Source organism: Callithrix jacchus, chromosome 9 (assembly GCF_049354715.1).
Source record: "Callithrix jacchus isolate 240 chromosome 9, calJac240_pri, whole genome shotgun sequence".
Taxonomy (NCBI): Eukaryota; Metazoa; Chordata; class Mammalia; order Primates; family Cebidae; genus Callithrix; species Callithrix jacchus.
The window spans coordinates 111,208,851-111,221,940 of NC_133510.1; the positions used below are offsets into that span (position 1 = coordinate 111,208,851).

Genomic DNA, 13,090 nt, shown 5'->3' on the forward strand with positions numbered 1-13,090 from the left:
GCAGGTCCCCTGCCTGTCAGAGACCCAGCCCAGGCCAGAGGTCTAGGACTCCAGCTGGGAGACCCCAAAGTTTACATCTCTGGGCAAACCAGGCATTTACCAGTCTCCAATGGAAAGGTCCTTGGGGGGCCTAATACCGACGACTGGGTTCTCAGTGGTCTCTTTCTTCTGGGAGCTGGATGTGATCACATCTGCTGTGGAAGGAAATACATCTCAGCTGTCCAGGAAACACGTCTTGGCTACCCAGCCACAGATGTAGGAAGGCAGATGAGAACAGGGCTCACCAAAGAGCCTCTTTCCAAGTATTGTAGTGAAGACTGCCTGGGTTCAAGCCCTGGCTCTGCCGCTTACCAGCTGTGTGACCTGGGGCAAGTCACTTAACCTCTCTGTTTCCTCCAATACAAAATGGAGAGGTAATGGGAAGAGGTTCCCATCATGTGGGAGCACTCCCCTCAGACCTGACAATCTGTTCTCTGCTCTAAGTTTCTCCTAACGAGCCATCCAGACAGGGAGCCAGAGCAGACAAAGCCCCTCTCCCTGGAGCCAACCCAAAGACTTCCGAGGGCTCCATTTTCATCTTTAAATGCACGGGCCTGCTGCAGCACTGAATGCAAAGTTCCCAGGCTATTTTTTCAAGCATGTGCCCTCAAAATAATTATATGCAGTTTTAAAATAAAACACATGGCCTTGAAATAATTTCAGTGAGGGTTTAGTTTTCCCTAAGGGAAAGAGATTCCATTCCCTGAGGACTGAGGGTGCACCCTTCTGCTGTTGGGGCTCACTTGTTCATTCCCTTGCAAGTGTTTACTGAGCACCCACAATGTGCTGGGTGTAGGGGTGGTGGGTGGCCTGAGCACACTTCCTCCCACAGCCTTCAGTCTGACCACAGCCAGCTCCCAGAGAGAAGAAACCAACAAGAACCCTGTCGACACCACAGCCTCGAGAGCCCTCCAGCTGGGAACAGGTAAGTGCTTGGTTTGTCCAAAGTTGCAGCACTCAACCTCTGGAAGACCACAGCTGGTTCAGAGCACTGGCTGCGGAAGAAGCCAAGGGGAAGAAACAGAGGAGGGAGCAGAGGAGGGAGCGGAAGATGGGGCAGTGGAGTTGGGGCGGTGGGGGGCGCACTGGGAGGACAGGGATGGGGCAGCCTGGAGATGTTCCCAGCATTTCCAGAGGGCTCCCAGGCACTACCACCCCTCAGGGAGCCAGAAGACACCCAGACAAGCCTTATGGATTATTCTGCAAACCTGTCCAGGGGGCCTGTCTTGGACCATGGCCTCTTCCATTTCCCTCCTGTCCCCTCTCAATCACCTGAGAGGATGAAGATCACAGCCACAGAGCTTCTTACTAAATCCGCATCTTGGCGGGATATGGGTAGCTGGTAACAAACTAGCCCAGGCTGCACACTCACTAAGCACAGCCCTGTGTAGACTCCCGGCAGGCGTAGGGCAGCTGGCACCCCTTCTGTTTTCAGCCCAATTCCAGCTTCCCCAGTGGATTCTTTTATGTAAATAGCTGACTGTGGCAAATACCAAAAACAAGAAAAGAAATAAAACATACACTCCCACAGAACCATCTCCCCCACCCCACCCCGACAACCCTCTGAGGCAGCAGCATCCTTACCCCCATTTTACAAATGAGGAAGCTGAGGCAACCAAGCAAGGAAGTCAAGGAATTTGAAACCAAGTCACCAAATTCCAGAAGCTCTGTCCATGCACATGGCCTTGAAATAATTTCACTAAGCGTTTGGTTTTCCCTAAAGGAAAGAGATTTTTGCCATCCTGCCTCTCCAAACACACCTGGATAAAATGCATTTCTACACACACCAACCCAGCCACCAACGCTGCGTCTTCTCCCAGTCCCCACTTCCACCGCCTGCACAAGAAGGGAAGGAAAGTGGGTTGGAAGACAGTTTTACCAGTTCTGCAGAGAGTGGCAAGGACCCCAGGCTCCTCATCCAGGGCATGGGACATGTTGGGGTAACCACTCCTACCCCCAGGCTCTATCAGAAAGGCTGGCGGGTGGGCAGGTGGTGTAGACATGATCATGGCAAGATTGCAACACTCGCCTCCGTGACCTCCCAGGCCTGCCCTATTTCTCTCAAATCTGCTAATGTGCAGCTTTGTCATGTTTTTTTTTTTAAGGCAACCCAATTCTGGCCATTCTGTCTACAAGAAAAGGGAAGAACAGAGGCTCCAGTGGAGATGCAAGGAAGTTGGAACTGCAAATTTCTTCTATGAAATTGACTCAGTAGTTTTCTGTCCTCAGGTCCTTGCAGCAAAGGAGGCTGTGGCTGGCTTGTCTCTGAGAAGATCCCTGGCCAGAAGCTTCACCTTCCCTGTGCTTATGTTCACAGCACCTGAATGTCCCCCAACCTGAGCACTCTCTGCTGGCTTAAGGCATCCTGCTCACAAACCTTCCACTCCTGCATGTTATCACCAGTTGCAGACACCTCAGTGTGAGTGAGTTTATTGCTTTGGTTTCCAACCGGCCATCTGGATGAGAATAGGCTCTCCACAATGGGCCATGATACTGAAGAGTCAAGCACAGAAGATGAAGAGACAGTCCCATCAGAAAGGCCCACTATGCTGTGGTGCCAAAATCAGTATAGAAAGGGTCTGCAATGGCTGGGCAAGGTGGCACACACCTGTAATCCCAGCACTTTGGGAGGCTGAGACGGGTGGATCCCCTGAGGTCAAGAGTTTGAGACCAGCCTGGCCAATATGGTGAAACTTTGTCTCTATTAAAAAAAAAAAAAAAAAATAGGTAGGCGGGCATGGTGCATGCCTGGAGTCCCAGCTACTCAGGGAGGCTGAGGCAGGTGAATCACTTGAACCCAGGAAGTGGAGGTTGCAGTGAGCCAAAACTGTGCCACTGCACTCCAGCCTAGGAGACAGAGGGAAACTCCATCTCAAAACAACAACAAAAAGGGTCTACAGCAGAGGAAAGGGGGAGAGGCTTGGAAATCATAGGGGTTGTGGGGGAGAAGGATTCATGGACTCTGGAGAAGTAGACTGGGAGAACAGGGGCAGCCTGGGTGATGTGGGCTTGGGCACTCAGCTGATGTCTTTGAGCCTCAGTCTCTGAGCCTCATCATGGACAGAGGAAAGCTGGCTGCTAAGGGGCTGGGGGCTGGAGCAGAGGAGGTGACTGCAAAATTAATAGCATTTCAGAAAGTATTTCCCAAGGACCTCTCATGCACCCTGCCTTATTTTAAGTGCAAGGAAGTCTTCAGCGTGCTTCTTTTACAAGGGATCTACTAAGCACTGGGCCCACTGCTACGTGTTTTATCATGGATTAGCTGATTTAATCCTCACCACACAACTCATGGCAGATCCTGTCATCAATTCTAACATAAAGTGAAAAAACTGACACTGAAAGAGAGAGAGGGAGAAACTGATCCAAGATCACCCAGCTGGTAATCAAGGGACTTAGTTTCATTGAAACCTGAGTTCAACTCAGGCTGAGCCAAACATGGAACTGTAACATGACAGAACCTACCAAAGAGCAAAGCGCTATAGCTGCTAGAGGTGGGTGCGTTTCAAAGACGGAGAGGGAGGCTGGCTAATGAAGATGTTCTGAGGCCGGGCACGGTGGCTCATGCCTATAATCCTCCACTTTTGGAGGCCAAGGCAGGAGGATCACTTGAAGCCAGGAGTTTGAGAAGAGCCTGGGCAACACAGAGAGACCCTGTCTTATAAAACATTTTAAAAATTAGCTGAGCATGGTGGCACATGCCTGTCATGCCCAGCTAATTTTTAAAACATTTTATAGAGACAGGCGGCACATGACTAGCTAACTTGGGAGGCTGAAGTAGGAGGATGGCTTGAGCCTGGGGGTTCAAGGCTGCAGTGAGCTGTGATTGTACCACTGCACTCCAGCCTGGGCGACAGAGTGTCTTAAAAGAAAAAGACATTTTAAATTAAAGAATGAAGGAGTGAGTGAACATACATGATCACTCTGGGCCTTCATTTCCCTGGCTGTAACATAAGACTTTATTTTCCCATCACCCACACATCTAATGAGTGTCTGTGAAGCCAGCGGGTGGGTACTTGATTTATGAACAGCCTGTTGTGATCAGCCAAGAGGTAGGACTGGCCCCAGAGGACAATCTTGGAGGGAGGAAGTGGGACGGGCAGGAGCCCAGCCTGACTCTGTGGGTGAAGGCTACCTGTCCCTTCTGGCGGTGCAGGCGATGCAAAAGGCTCTTGGAAGGAAGAACGAGAGGCGCAGTGGCTTCCTGGGCCCCAGGGAAATGTGAAACTCCAGTCGGGGTGGGGCGGGACTGAGAAAGTGAGGATCAGAGGCCAGCCTGCCAGGACGTGGAGGATGTCCAGGGTCCCAGCCTGATACTCTCCTCCCCAGAGACCTGTCAGAAGCCCTGGGATGGGGAGGGGAGAGTGTCTCCCCACCAGCCGGCCTCCTAGGCTGCTCATAGCCATTCCCTCCCCTCCTCAGAGTCATGTTTCTGATTTCCTGATTTCCTTCACATCTGAGGCTTTTCATGGGAGGAGAGGGAAAAACAGTAAAAGAAAGGCCTGTGCAGGCCAGACAGGCCCGGCCTCCCCAGGAGAAGTGAGGCCAGCAAGTCAAGGTCTCCACCCAGTCCCTACCATGTCCTTTGGCCAAGGCAGGAAGTCGAAAGGGAAAAGCTTGGCATGAAACCATGACCTTGGCATTGCCTACAGCCGGCATTTCTTAGCCTTTCATGGTTCAAGAGTGCTGGTCTCCCGCACCCCTTCTCCACCAGGCCAGGCCCTGGCACCAAGGCTGCGTTTTGTCTTTTAGCCCTAACTCTTGGGCCACCTGTGATCTTGTTTAACCCCACAATACCCTGGTGAGAACAGCCTTGTGACGGTCCTGCTCTGAAGGTTGAGGAACCTGAGGCTCAGAGCAGTTAAGCAACTCTTCCGAGGCCTCCCAGCCAGCATGCAGCTGAAATAAGTTTCAAAAGAGGTCTGTGAGGAGGAGAGCAGCTGCCTCCATCCACCCCGTGGCCATCCCTTCTGACTCAAGGGAAGCTGATGAAGCTTATTCTTCGTGACCTAAATCTCTGACAGCTGAAGAGGCCCCCTGTGAGTTGAGTCTGTCATAAAGACACTGAAAATTGCCTGCACTCCCTGAAGACCTGTTCTTGACGTCAGTCAGCCGTACCTCCCCCGTAGCTAGGAGGCTGGGGGACCCTTTAATGCCCAGCCTGGATGAGTCTGGTTGCCGCGGCTGGTGGCCAAAGCTGCCTCTCTCCAGTAAAGACATCACCAAATCGCCTTGGGCAACCCAAAGGTGCCATCTTAAATCAACTTTCCTTTAGGGTTAGACCTAAGGAGACACCTTGTTCCTCCCAGCCTCTATGCTGAGATCCATCAGCAAGTCCTGAGGCCGGGGGCGGGCGGGGGGGAACCCACCCTTCAATCAAGAAAGCCACCAATGGAGAGAAAGACTCTCTTCTCCAAGCTGGTTTATGGGCCAGACAACCCATGAGATAAAGCCACAAGCCAGCATGCCCACTGGAATTTCAAACTCAATTAGCTTCGGGTTGTCTGGAATCTTCCATCGTCCAAATGTTTAAGTTTCATCAACTGAGTTTGGAGAGGGCAAGGGTTGGAGGCAGCAGGATGCTGTTACTAGGAAATGAAGCACACTGGTCCACCTGGAAAATTGGGTGGAGCCTTCAAGGCCCTGACGAGCATTCTGAACCCCTCCTGCCATCCCTGCTTCCAGCCCACCACGCCAGACACCCTGCACTTACCAAGTCTCTGGATCTGTGTTCACGCTGCTCTTCCTGCCGAAAATCTCTCTTATGTCTAGCCAACTGCTCCTACAGGCAACTCAAGGCCAACTCACCCTCTGAACCCAGCTCAAAGACACGCTTCCTTCTCGAAGCAATATTTCCTGGCTTCCCCAGTGAAAGCTACCTCTACTTCACTCCCGCAGTACTTTGCACACTAAATGTATCAAGCAAGTATAAATGGGAGGGTATTTAACAATTAGTACTCAGTGAAAATGGCCCAGGAGTCACCTACTGTTCTGAATGGACGATGAACAGAATCATCACATGTGACTGACCTGTGAGCAAAATTTGCCCCGAGCACCCGACATGAAAGCCAAGCTTCTGGCTAGATGGGCCTCCCCTCTGCCTGTTTACTCACCTGTCTCCCCACTCAGCGGGGAGCTCCCTGTATCTCATGCTCCCAGCAAACTGTTGGTGCTCAGTAAATGCTTGTGAAGTGAACGGAGGCTCTATACCATCTCTCCACTACACTACCTCTCTGTGCTCCTTTAGACAAATCCTTCCTGAGTTTCAGTTTTCTCACCTGAAAAATGGGCATGTAAACTAACTTAGGGTGACAAATGGTTATCTCAGATGGCCACTGCCATTCGTTGTTTTAAGATGAAGATGGCAGATTGTCTATAAAGACAGACTTTAATATCCCACCCTGCCCCAATACTCACATGTCACTCCTCCCATTAAGAAGTGGACTCTATTTCTCCTCCCCTTGAATCTGCACTGACATGGCGAGTTGCTGTGGCCAACAGAAAGTGGTAGCAGTGATGCTGTGCTAGTCCCAGCCTAGATCTCCAGATGCCAGCAGATTCTGCTAGCAGTGTTGCAGAGCCCTGAGCCTCCTGGGAGAAAGATCCAAGTAGTTCTGCTGGAGAGATGGGCTGTGTGTGTGTGTGTGTGTGTGTGTGTGTGTGTGTGTGTGTGTGTCAGAGAGAGAGAGAGAGAAGGAGAGACAGGGAAGGAGAGAGAGGGAGAGAAAGAGAGCACATACAAGTTCCAGGATGTGAGATCGTCTTACATATCCCAGCCTCAGTCAAGCTCCCGGCTGAATGCAGCCCATGAGTGATGTAAGCAACACTATATGGAGCAGAGATGCACTGTCCCCACAGAACTCTGCTCAGCTGCAGAATTATAAATGAATAAGTCAGTTCAAGCCACTAAATTTGGGGGTGGTTTGATCCACAAAGATAAACAACAATGACATCTGGGCTCAACTAGAGGAAAAGTCATAACTGATGTGTGATGTCTGCCACAGAACACGGTGAGAGGTGTGTTCTTCCATCCCTGGACTAGATCGTGTCAAGGTCAATGCCAATTCAACGTCAATTCATGATTCTTCTGGGGCCTTCTGAAAATGAAAGTTCCATGTTCAGAGGGAATTCATCCACCATCAGAGAGAAACCTGAACCCCAGCAGGGATCCAGTGAGGACTCTGGAAGGACTAAATGGACAAGTGAGGTAGCCCCTCTTGGGGCATATAAACAGTGACTTGGAAAGAAAGTAGAGCAGCTGGAAGCAGAAAGAGGTAGAAATGGAGGACACTGAGCCCCACTGATAGTAGAACAGAGGAATGGGAGCTGCAGGCTCTTGCAGCTGAGGGGATAGAGATCATCCACCTCTCAAGCCAGCTTATATCCTGAGAGCCTTCCATGTCAAACACAAGCCTGGCTGGGCAGCTGGCACCTTCTGCCCTCCTAGGCAGCATGCACATCCTTAAAAACGAACCTCCTTTCTTATAGAGGGAAAGAGAAGGAACCCTCCTGCTCCTTGCAGCCCATGAGCCAAACAAGCATGTTTCCCTAGCATGGGACAGGGATAAAAAGGTTCTCATAACTAGAAATCACCAGTACCTGGCATGGAGAGACTCCATCTGGAAAGTTAAATTGCTGGGGGATCATTCATTCATGTTGAGCCTCTTACCAGGTGCCAGGCACTTAACCCTTGCTATCTTGTTCCATCCTAACGACCACCCTATGAACTACATGCTGCTGTCCCATTTCACAGATGGAAGAACCCACTTGCTCAGAGTCAGCAGGTTCATAAGTGCAGGGACTTGCACGCAGTCTAAATGATGCCAAAGCCTGGGTCCTGATCAGCCCTGATCCTCACCAAACACACCCTGGTGAAGCCTCACTAGTTACTAACACTTGTGGTCAGTGCTCTGCTGAACCAACTGTCAACAGATGGCCATATAATTCCCAATATCCAAATTTAAGAAACAATCAGATCTAGACCAATGTCACTGGGAAACAGAATAGTAGACCCCCAAAGATGTCCATATCCTAATCCCCAGAACTTGTAAATATGTTATCCTACATGGCAAAAGACACTTTGCAGATGTCACTAAGAACCTTGAGATGTGGGGATTATGCTGGATTACCTAGGTGGGTTCAGGGTCTTTAAAAATGAGACAGGGAGGCAGGAGGATCACAGTGATTTGCTGTGACAAGAACTCAACCTGAGGTTGCTGGCTTTGAAAGTCGGGGAAGGGGGCCACGAGTCAAAGAATGTGGCAGCCTCTAGAAGTTGGAAAACAAGGGGAAACATTGTCACGTAGGGCCTCCAGAAGAGATGCAATCCTTGATTTTAGCCCAGTGAAACCCATTTGGGACGTCTGACCTCCAGAACTAATCCGATAATAAGTTTGTATTGTTTTAAGCCACTCGGTTTACGGTTATTGTTACAGCAGTGCAGGAAATGTACACACTTGCTACCTGAACTCACTTCATCTAACACTTGGGAATTCATCGATTCTGATAACTGTTCAAACCAATTCAGGTAACAAAGGATAGGCATTGTCCCCTGCCCTTATTCCCTCACCCAAGTCATTTACTGAGCACCTACTCCAGGCCAAAGAACACAGCAGACACTCTCTAAACAACCCTGGACAGGAGAAGACTGAGGCCTAAAGAGGTTATGTGATTATGTGACTTGCACATGCTCACAAAAGCAATAGGTAGCTGGGCTTGGTGGCTCACACCTGAAATCCTAGCACTTGGAAGGCCAAAGCAAGTGAGTCACTTGAGACCAGCTGGGCAACATAGCGAGACCCTGTGTGATGATTAATACTGAGGGTCAACTTGATTGGATTGAAGGGTACAAAGCATTAACCCTGGGTGTATCTGTGTGTGTGTGTTGCCAAAAAAAGATTAACATTTGAGTCAGTGGTCTGGGGAAGTGGTCTGTAACCTTAATCTGGTGGGCACAATCCAATTAGCTTCTGGAGAATAGAAAGCAGGCGGGAAAAAAAACCAAACAAACAAACATGAAAAGGAGTGACAGGCTTAGCCTCCCAGCCTACTCTTTCTTGCGTGCTGGATGCTTCTTGCCCTCAAACATCAGATTCCATGTTCTTCAGTTTTGGAACTCAAACTGACTCTCTTTGCTCCTCAGCCTGCAGACGGCCTATTGTGGGACCTTGTGATCATGCAAAGTAATATATAATGAACTCCCCTTTATATAGAGAGAGAGAGAATCCTAAGAGAACCCTGACTAATACACCCTTTCTCTATAAAAAACACAAAAACTAGCCAGGCATAGTGATGTGTGCCTGTAGTCCCACCTGTTCAGGAGGTGGGAGAATAACTTGAGCCCAGGAGGTTGAGGCTGCAATAAGCTGTGATCATGTGACTGCCACTACAGCCTGGGTGACAGACGAGATTTTGCCTCAAAAACTAAAAAATCAACAGGTGTCAAACCCAGGATTACAACCCACAGGGCCTGCCCTCTCCTCACGACACCACACCCTCTCCCCCATTGACGTCCTGTTTCTCGGACCCCTGGGTGCTAGCTACCCATCTCCCCACCCACCCATTTCCTTGCACAAGGGCTCCTCTCAGCAGGAGCCCAGGGCTGGAATCTGAGTACCCAAGTCCTATACTCTAAGAATGCAGAACCTATTCCAACATTCTGCCTGGAGAGCAGCTGACCTCCCTGCTGAGTCAGCCACTGGCACTTCCAACACTGCCAGAGACTGTCTATGGTGGAGCCAGCGAGGCCCGGGACCCTCTCCACCAGTGGAGCCCAAGACTTCTCCTTGGGGCCAGGCATGGAGACAAGAGACTGGCCCAAATAACATTTTCTATTCTGGGAACCCAAGATCACAAGGCACCAAATGTCCACACCAACCCAAATGTGCAAAGGCCAATCTCAAAGCTCACTTGCCCAAAAATAAAAATAGAAATGCGTTCATTGAACTGACCACGTGCTGTAATCGGTGCTTGATGGACAGGAACTCTGTGAATCTCACCATAACCCTGCCAGGCAGGCACACAGAGCATGCTCACCTTAACGAATGAGGAAGCTGAGCAGGTCAGGAGGTTACAGTTCAGAGGAATCTCAACTCTAGGGCACTTGATCTGGGATCTATCATCGCCAGCCGGTGCCACCCAGACACCAACATTTCTTTCTTTGATAGCACCCTGTAGAATTACTGCCTCTTGATTCCATCTGACAGTACAAGGATTTCTACTTTTTCTCAATCTGTGCCCATTGCTGCAAAGATCTAGAGGTTCTACAAAGAAATAACTGATTTCCTTCTATTGCCTGAAACTAGCATGTCCTGAGTCCGGCAGCAGCACAAGGTGGCTGCCAATGACAGGACCTCTTCACCGCATCTCAGTCCTGGCCGAGGGCCGCTCCCTCAGCAGGGGGTATGGAAAAAGCCCTGGGCTGGAAACCAGGTGTTTCAACTCCTAATCTGGCTAAATGATCTTGGGAACGTCACATACCCAGTCAGAGCCTCACTTTCCTTATCTCTCAAATGGGTTCCACAAGGATAGGAATCCTGTCCTTTCATTGTTCTTGCCCTATGGAGGACCTGACATGTAGTAGATGCCAATAAATGTTTGTTGAATGAATGAATAAAGGTATATGTTACGAGTTTGTCTCTCCTCTGCTGAGGGCCTGAAAGACAGGAAACAGGCCTGATTTGTCTCATTTTCTCACAGTGCTGCAGCTGTCACTCCCACATGGGTTGATTCACACAGGAAATTGCTCCCAAGCACCCTCTATGTGGCCAGCCCAGTTGAGGCTTCAGTGTCTTCCAGAACCACACAACACCCTCATGCTCTATCCCTTCTCTTCTTCACAGCCAGTGGCTGTAATACTTGGTCACATTGGACTTCTGCTAGCCAGACCCAGGACAACCACCCAGCTTCCTTACAGTCGGCAGCCTTGGCCCATTCTGGGGAGTTTGACCATGATTCCTGAGCTTTCACTTCCCTCGTCCAGCCCTGGGGGACTTCAGCCCAAGGAAAATCCCTACTCTAACCACACCATGTATACATACATGCACACCAACGTTCAAATGTGTAATGGGACCCTAGGACAAGAATAAGGTTTTTTTAGTTCAAATCTCATTCTTTTGCTATGAGCTGTGTGACCTTAGGCAAGTCCTTTTACCTCTCTGAGCCTCATTTTCTTCACCTATAAAATGGGGATGATAGTCCTGAAGCCTTTCCATGCAGGGTTGTAGGGAGATTCAATAGGATAATGGATATAAATACCTTTGGCTTAATAACCACGACACGCTCTATCAAATCATCATTCTTATTTCCTTTTTCCAGAAGGGAAAGAGAATGGCAGTTGCCCATGTTTCAGAAAAAATCCATGTTTAGGGGCCTGGAGTCTGGAAATTTACTTTGTATATTTGAAGGGAATGACCTTGAGGATGGGTGATGTTTTGAGTCCAACATGACCATGTTAACTAAGATTGACTAATGAAAATGTAGACTTCCAATCAAAGAATGGAAGCAAGAAAGAGGTCACCATATTTGTGACAGAGACAGGTAGCTGTCCACAATACATGATTGTGGCTGGGAAAGAGCTGCCTTTGCCAAGAACCTCATATCCTTGTAACTCCATGTCCTGGCCTCCTTTGCAACTAGATTGGCCACATGATAGTTCTCACGTGTGATGGAAGAGATGCCTGCTGCTTCCAGGCCAAAGCAGATGAGCAAATGTGCCTGCCACCTCCAGGCTTTCTTTTGTCTTCTGCACTGGGCTCCAGACAGTGAGGATATCCAATGAGAGAGTGGGACCACCAGATGAGTCACTGAAGTGGAAGAGGACAACCTAATTCAGAATTACCTGCCTTACAATAAAGCTCTGTTCTGCTTCAGCACTTATGCCTTTGGGGGCCTATTTGTTATTGCAGCTACTACCCTAACTGATACACAATTTGACCTCCTTAATTACAGATGAAACTATTGTGGCCAGAGAGTGGGAGTACCTTGCCGAAGGTCACACAGTAAGCTCAATAAATGTCTAGAACTTGGTCTCTTAATTCCTTAGAGTAGAGGAGTTACAGTTTCCTGCCTGCCCCATGGAGCTACAAAGATTCTTAGAAGATCTTCATGAACAAGAGTGAGATTTAGTGGCAGCCTGGAGTCTTCCACCTCTGTTTCAACGAGAATAACACCACTTTTATCTGTTTTCAAATTGTACTTCCCCATAGACTTTCATTTGTGGAAAGGATTCTGTGGCTGAAAATAAGTTCAAAGCCCCCACACTGGGAGACTGCTAACGTGATCTGACTTTCTGTGGTACTATAAGACAAAGTTTCGCTTCTTCTCTGCCAAACCTTCTGGCCTCAACTGCTGACACAGAACATGCGGATTCACAGAAGTCCATGAATATTTGCTTAGAAAGGAAAAAAGAGACCTCATTGTGCAGCAAAGAACCCAAGACCCCAGTGTGAACAAAGGGCAAAAAGCAAAGACTTTTAAGTAATCTAGGTTGATGGTTCTCAAGTTTTGGGGTGCATCTGAATGACCTGGGGTGCTGGTTCAACATGCAGACACTCAAGCCTCATTCACAGAGATTCTGATTTCCAAACTGAAGCTTTAAGAAACCCTTGCAATTATCCTGATGCAGGTGGTTTAGAGATTGCACTTTGAGAAGCTCTGAGTCTACTTCATAGCCTCACAACTGGCAGCAATGACTGCACCACTGTGGTGTAGCTCAAAGAGAATGAAATAGGCTTTTGGCTTTCCTGTACCTCAGTGGGAATGAGAGCATTAATAATCTACTAAGGAAACCAATAATAACTTCCACTTGGCTCAGATATCTGAGTGCCACAGGTACAGACAAACACGATCAGAACAATAGCTAATATTTATAGAGCCCTTATTTTACAACAAACCTCTGCTTACTGCTTCACATGTATGATCTCACTTCTTCTTTAGAATAATCTTATGAAGCAGTTACTGACCATATTCCCATTTTATAGATGAGGAAATTAAGGCACAAAGATAAGGAATAACTTTGGCAGGTTGGTAGACCAGTTCAAACCCACCCCCAGAG

The 13,090-nt window shown here is 48.8% G+C and overlaps 1 protein-coding gene across 3 annotated transcripts in view; it reads right to left on the reverse strand.

The window, feature by feature from the left end:
• The window catches only part of CMKLR1 (chemerin chemokine-like receptor 1), a 53,402-nt gene that overhangs the window by 38,065 nt on the left and 2,247 nt on the right, over positions 1-13,090 (reverse strand). The window contains exon 1 of one of the 3 annotated variants that reach the window (XM_035257477.3): positions 1,919-2,016. The exons of the other annotated variants lie outside the window; for them this stretch is intronic. The gene's annotated coding sequence lies outside the window, so the exon portion shown is untranslated. Of the gene's footprint in view, positions 1-1,918; positions 2,017-13,090 lie in introns of those variants that run through there. 3 annotated transcript variants of the gene reach the window in all.